This window comes from Carassius carassius, chromosome 4 (assembly GCF_963082965.1).
Source record: "Carassius carassius chromosome 4, fCarCar2.1, whole genome shotgun sequence".
Lineage (NCBI taxonomy): Eukaryota > Metazoa > Chordata > Actinopteri > Cypriniformes > Cyprinidae > Carassius > Carassius carassius.
The window spans coordinates 16,847,679-16,854,432 of NC_081758.1; positions in this window are offsets into that span (position 1 = coordinate 16,847,679).

Consider the following 6,754-nt stretch of genomic DNA (forward strand, 5'->3'; position numbering starts at 1 on the left):
CCCTCCACACACGAGAAGTAAACTGAGAGCCTCGGTCAGTCACAATGTCCTCAGGAAGGCCAAAGAGCCGAAACACATGATTGAGGAGGGCTTCGGCGGTCTGTAAGGCTGTGGGAAGACCAGACAAAGGGATGAAACGACATGATTTAGAAAACCGGTCTATTACCGAGAGGATGGTGGTGAAACCCTGGGACTGAGGGAGGTCCGTGACAAAATCCACGGCAATATGGGACCAAGGGCGTCGTGGTACCGGCAGGGGTTGTAAGAGGCCAGCTGGTTTCAGGTGAGAAGCCTTGACCATGTTACAGGTGGAACACTGATGAACAAACTTGATCGCGTCAGCTCGAATGGAAGTCCACCAGAAGCGATTGGAAACTAGCTGAGTGGTGGCCGTGATACCTGGATGTCCCGCGCTGGGAGTGCAATGAACCCATTGGAGGACACGGTCGCGGAGCTCGGGAGGAACATAGAGGTGGTCCCCCGGACATTCCGGGGGTGCGGGATGTTCTTGCTGAGCTGTAGAAACCTCCGTGATTATATCCCACTGCACTGGTGCGACAATGAGAGAGGAGGGCAGAATAGGAACTGGTTCAGAACACTCGTCTTTACTGTCGAACTGGCGTGAGAGAGCATCCGCCTTCCCGTTCTTAGAACCTGGTCTGAAAGTGACTTTGAAATTAAATCGGGAGAAGAGGAGGGACCAGCGAGCCTGGCGAGCATTCAGACATTTGGCGGATTTGAGATACTCCAGATTTCTGTGGTCCGTAAGCACAGTGAAAGGATGACACGCCCCCTCCAGCCAATGCCTCCACTCTTCAAAAGCGCTCTTCATGGCCAGAAGCTCTCGATCGCCCACATCGTAGTTGCGCTCTGCAGCATTGAGTTTACGAGAATAAAAGGCACAGGGATACATTTTAGCTGGATTACCATGACGTTGTGACAGGATGGCACCCACGCCCGTGTTAGAAGCATCCACCTCCACAATAAACTCTCTCTCGGGATCTGGGTGATGGAGAATGGGTGATGTGGTGAATCTCTTCTTCAAACTTTCAAACGCCACAGTGCATTCCGAAGACCAGCGGAAACGTCCTCCTCCTCCTTGGAGCAGAGAAGTGAGAGGAGCCACAACCATGCTGAAATTTCGGATGAATCGGCGGTAAAAATTAGCGAAGCCCAAGAAGCGCTGTAGCTCTTTCACTGACGCGGGTCGAGGCCAGTTAACCACTGCTTGTACCTTGTTGTCATCCATTACCACTCCGTCTGCGCTGATGATGTAACCCAAGAACGAGATCCGAGTCTGATGAAACTCGCATTTCTGTATCTTCGCATACAACTGGTGCTCGATGAGGCGCTTGAGAACAGCTCGCACATCCTGAACGTGCGTTTCAAGGTTGTCTGAATAAATCATGATGTCGTCAATGTATACAATTACACTCCGATTGAGCAGGTCTCTGAAGATCTCGTTGACAAACGCTTGAAAAACTGAAGGACTGTTGGAAAGGCCGAAGGGCATGACCCGATATTGATAATGGCCGGAGGTTGTAGAAAACGCCGTCTTCCACTCATCACCCTCCCGAATACGAATAAGGTTGTAAGCATTTCGTAGGTCGAGCTTGGTGAAATATCGGGCCGTACGGAGCATTTCAAGGGCAGCTGGGACCAGAGGCAGAGGATAGCGGTATTTGACAGTTATCTCATTGAGACCCCGATAGTCTATGCACGGTCGGAGACCCCCATCCTTCTTCTTTACAAAAAAGAAACTGGCCGAAGCAGGAGATGTTGAAGGGGTAATGAAGCTTTTGGCAAGCTGTTCTTCTATATATGAATTCATGGCCTCGGTCTCTGGCTGAGATAGGGGGTATACACGACCGCGTGGCGGCATGGTTCCCGACAGGAGCTCAATAGCACAGTCGACCGCATGATGGGGAGGTAAGTGTGAAGCTTCACACTATCTGAATGCTTGGGCAAGGTCATGGTAAACAGCGGGGATTCCCTGAAGATTTACGTCCACGGAGGGGCTGTCACTCAATTCAGGACCCTGGACAGCGGGTATGCATTTATTCCGACAATACAGAGACCACTGAATAATCCTCCTCTCAGACCAGGAAATTTGCGGGTTGTGTCTCTCCAGCCAAGGAAACCCCAGAATCATAGGATGAAGTGGCGAGTGAATGGTGTAAAACTGGATGGTCTCCCTGTGTTGCGAGCCGATGCTGAGGGTGAGAGGTGGTGTGATGTGCTGACGCTCCCCTGTCCCCAGGGGGCGACCGTCCAATGCTGTCACTGTCACAGAGGGTTCACAAGAGCGGAGAGAAATTTGATGAGTTTTTGCAAAGGTTGAGTCAATAAAATTTCCAGCAGCTCCCGAGTCTATAAAAGCCCTCGATTTTACCACCTGCCCATTAACAATTAACGAAATATCCACAGTGAGAGATTTTGGAGAGAGTGAACGTGAACTCACCGCAGCAGGGTTACGAGGAGCGGATTTCACCGGGCAGGAAGCCCTGAAATGACCAGCCTGACCGCAGTACATGCATAAATGATTGCGCCTCCTCCTCTCACGTTCTGCCTCGGAGAGATGGGTGTATCCGATCTACATGGGCTCGGGCTCAGAAGTGAAAAGGGGGTTGAAACTCAGGCTGGTCCTGGCTGGAGGGCGGCGAGCCCGGATGAGATGATCGAGCCGGATGGTAAGTTCCATGATCTGACTGAGGGTCCTTTCGTCATCACGACAAGCAAGTTCTCCCTGCAGCTCCGCATTCAATCCCTTCCGATACAATATTTTGAGAGGATCCTCCCCCCAGCCGGTCTGAACGTACGAAAGGAGAGAGTGTAATCCGCTGCTGTGGAATTCCCTTGCCGCAGGGCGAGCAACAGTTCACCTGGATCCTTTCCTCCAGCTGGGTGGTCAAACACTTCTCTGAATAGGGTGACAAAAGCATCATAAGTAACAGACGTGAGCTGACCTCCTGACCACAGCGCCGTTGCCCACTCCAGCGCTTTTCCCGTAAGCAGGGTGCAGATGAGAAAGATGCGACCCTCATCGGTGCGATGTTCCGGGGCCTGCTGACTTAGATAGAGCTCGCACTGCAACAAAAATCCCTTGCAAGTGGAGGGTGAACCGTCATACTTTTCGGGTAGGGATAATCTTGGATTTGAGATCGTACTCACGACTGGCAGCGGAGGAGCAGGTGCAGTGGGAGCTGGTGCCTGACTAGCAGCGGCAATCTGCGGGGTTAGTGCCTGAACAGACCTGACAAGTTCCTCTGTGAGCGAGGTTAGTTTAACCAGCTGCTGCTGATGTGAAGCGAGCACCGCAGCCTGGGATGAAACCTCATTGGCGAGATGATGAAACGCTGCTGGATCTTGAGTTGGTGAAGTTTTCTGTGATGAAACGGCGGAGTCAGTTAGATCCATCTGCAGCAGTTTATTTAGGCAGGTAATCAAACAGAGAACAGCAGACATAAACTCAGGCTGGCATCAAAAGGGAACTCAAGCTGACGTTAGTAGAGAACTCCGACAGTCTAAATAATCAGGTTACTGAGTCCAGAGATACTACGGAGAATAGCAATAAAGACCAGGGGTAAAACAAAACTTCACAAAATAACAAAGAGGAGAGCAGTCCATATAAAGGGGAGAAGACTAGTTGCAGGTGATAATACTTCAGGTAATCAAGATAATTAAGCAGGGTTAGACGGGGATGATAGGAGAGAGGGAGACTGGGAAATGCAGTTCTAATATTCAGGAGAGAGGGATCTGATGCCGCCAGAGGAGGGCGTAGCAGACCGTTCCATAACACCTTGATATTGACAGTAACATCACGTTGCTTTTCATCAACCAAAACGTCTGATGTGACCTTTCTTCTAATGATCTTTTCCACCTCTGGTTTCATTTTAAAAAAGGGATGCGAGTATTAACTTCACATTTAAAAATCTAGCGTTTAATCATGTTTAAATATTTCCTCAAATGAAAAACTTAAGTATGCAGGTATGACCTTCAATATTCTAGATACAATTTAGTAAAGAGCCACACAGGTGCCTAGTGGGTTAAACATGACATTACAAATGAAAATTATATATATATATATATATATATATATATATATATATATATATATATATATATATATATATATATATATAATTTTTTTTTTCTGACCACGAAAGGACTCTTTTAAAACCCTTTCTCTATTTTAACATTAAACACTACACTAAGCCAAAGTCCTTTTCTCTGACTAAGCATAATATAAGTAAAATAAATACTATAAAAATATCATTAGAAGTCATTAATGGACCATAATTATTGCACAAATAGTATATAGTACCAAAAGATCTCATTAACATATTGAATGAATATTATTGAACTAAAATATAGAACATTTATTTAACTGAAAAAGAGTTGAAAGCTGTATGGTGGTCACATTATGAGTAAGCAATACCTGAGTGTTAAATACAAGAAAATCGTATTAATATTGCCTCTCCATCACTCACCAGAATAAAATGATACTGTAAATTTCATCGACATAATAATGAATGCATAATATGCTGTAATGTTTACATAAAATTGCTGCAAATATCTGTATAGTGAAGCTGTCGTCTATTCTACTCAAACCCATTCAAATGTATGGTCCACGCTGGTTTGTTTGGAGAGCTCCATGAACCACGTGACCGCGCGGCGACAGCAAAGAGATCAAAGCTTGTCACAACTCTGTTTTCAATGGCTCTAGCTTTAACTGAAGCTAAAAACTACATTTTACGATTTACCCATATTACGTGCGCCAAATCTATATTTACTGCTTTCATTTTGTATTAACGAAAACTTAATTTCCAAAACAAAATTTGATAGCTGAGACAGTTTCGTATCGCGGGCAGAGATTAACATGAGGAAGAGCACATTCCTATTTAAAAATACGTATGTCAAATGATCCTTTATGTAAGATTCATAACCAAAAAGCACCCATTGGGAACTAGCTTTTATGAAGTTCCTCAATCTCTGCTTTTCGCCATCGATATCTATTTTTCATGACCCCACGTCCTGCATTTCCTCCATCTCTGACTTTGCCCCCTCACGTCCCCCCTTCGAAGCAGGATGCATTTTTATAATCGAAATGCGGTGGTGTAATTTTAAAATAAAAAACTTACTCAGCGGCTGCTGTATATAGCGGCTGCTGTGTGTTTCACTGTGAAAGCAAAACTACTTTGTTTGGCCTTCTATAAGAGGACGATATCCGCTTCATCATGTCTGGAGCTGATCTGTGCTGGTCGCTGAGGAAATACATCAACTTTGCACTGTGGATTGCCGGTGTTGACCGGATCGGTTTTCACCGTGGACGAAGCGGAGTCCAGCCTGGGGTCATCACATGTAGTAGCCACAAGCCCAATGGACTCTCCTTTGTAGAATCTGCCGGCCGTGCCGTTCTCAATGTCGGACACGACTAGAAACAATGTTTATATCACGTTTATAATGGGTTTCACGTTTATGTCTCATGGTTCCAGCCAGACAGGGCATCTAAATATGTTAAGGGGAGTAACATTTCCGTCACACGCTTGAGTTGTTTGGCCAATCACAACGCACTGGATAGCTGGCCAATCAGAGCACACTTCACTTTTCAGACCGATGAGCTTTGTAAAAATCGACGCGTTTCAGAAAGGCGGGGCATAGAGGAGAAACAATAATGTACAGTATGTGGAAAATACTTTGGTTTTTTTAACCTAAACTGCATAAACACATTTCATTACACCAAATACACAAAATAATGTTCTTATTAGCAGCATCAAATGAACCCTTTAACCTCTGACAGGAAACGTTCTCATGAGCAAACACTCTAAAAAATACCTCTTGCAGATGTCAAATATAGATGTCTTTGTGATGCTATCAAGTTTCTATTTGTATTTGACAGAATATATTACCAACAAAAGTGAGCCAAAGAGACTAAAAGACTGAAAAATAAGTGACAAAATGCAAACTGCAATTTCATAGTGACATTTTAATCATTTAAATTAACATTTAAAAAGACTGTACAAACTATACAAAACATGAGAGATCATAAAAATACAATAGAAATATAAGTAAAAGTAGTCAGTTGCCAGAAAAAAATTATTAAATTTTTGGGTTTTTAAGGAAAACAATGATCACAGGAAAGCTGTCAGCATAAACATGGTTAGGATTTTTTTGGTGGACTTTTTTTGCCTTAATTGATTTCAGTGAGCTGGAGAAGGATTATATTGGCTAATAAACCCAAAATTGCTCAGAGAAAAAATGTATTTCCTGAATGCAGACTGTGTACCATATGGGCAAAAGATATTGCACAGTGTCTGATGTTACATGTAAAACTCAAACATAGACACTGATGTTTCTGACTAGGGACTAGATAATATCTTCGTCAGCTCAATGGATTTGGCTCAACTCATTCCAAAAGGTCCAGCACACCCAGAAGCCCCTTGTAAAGGAGCAAAGCATTTCTTCTTATAATTTATCACTTTACGCTGTGAAACAGCAGTAATGCCATTAGTGGATGAAACAAAGTCAAGTACAAAGGGAAACGTACTTGGTTACTAATGTAACCTCGGTTCTCTCTAGAAGAGGGAACGAGTACTGCGTCTTAGCTAAGACGCTACAGGGAAAGTCTCTTTTCACGATACACTGAAGCAAAAAATTATCCTTAATTTTGAATTATTGTAAAGCGCATTTGCAGCAGCACACAGCCAAAGACGGGTCGCTCGCTCATTGGCTGCTCTGCGGCAACTGCATAAGC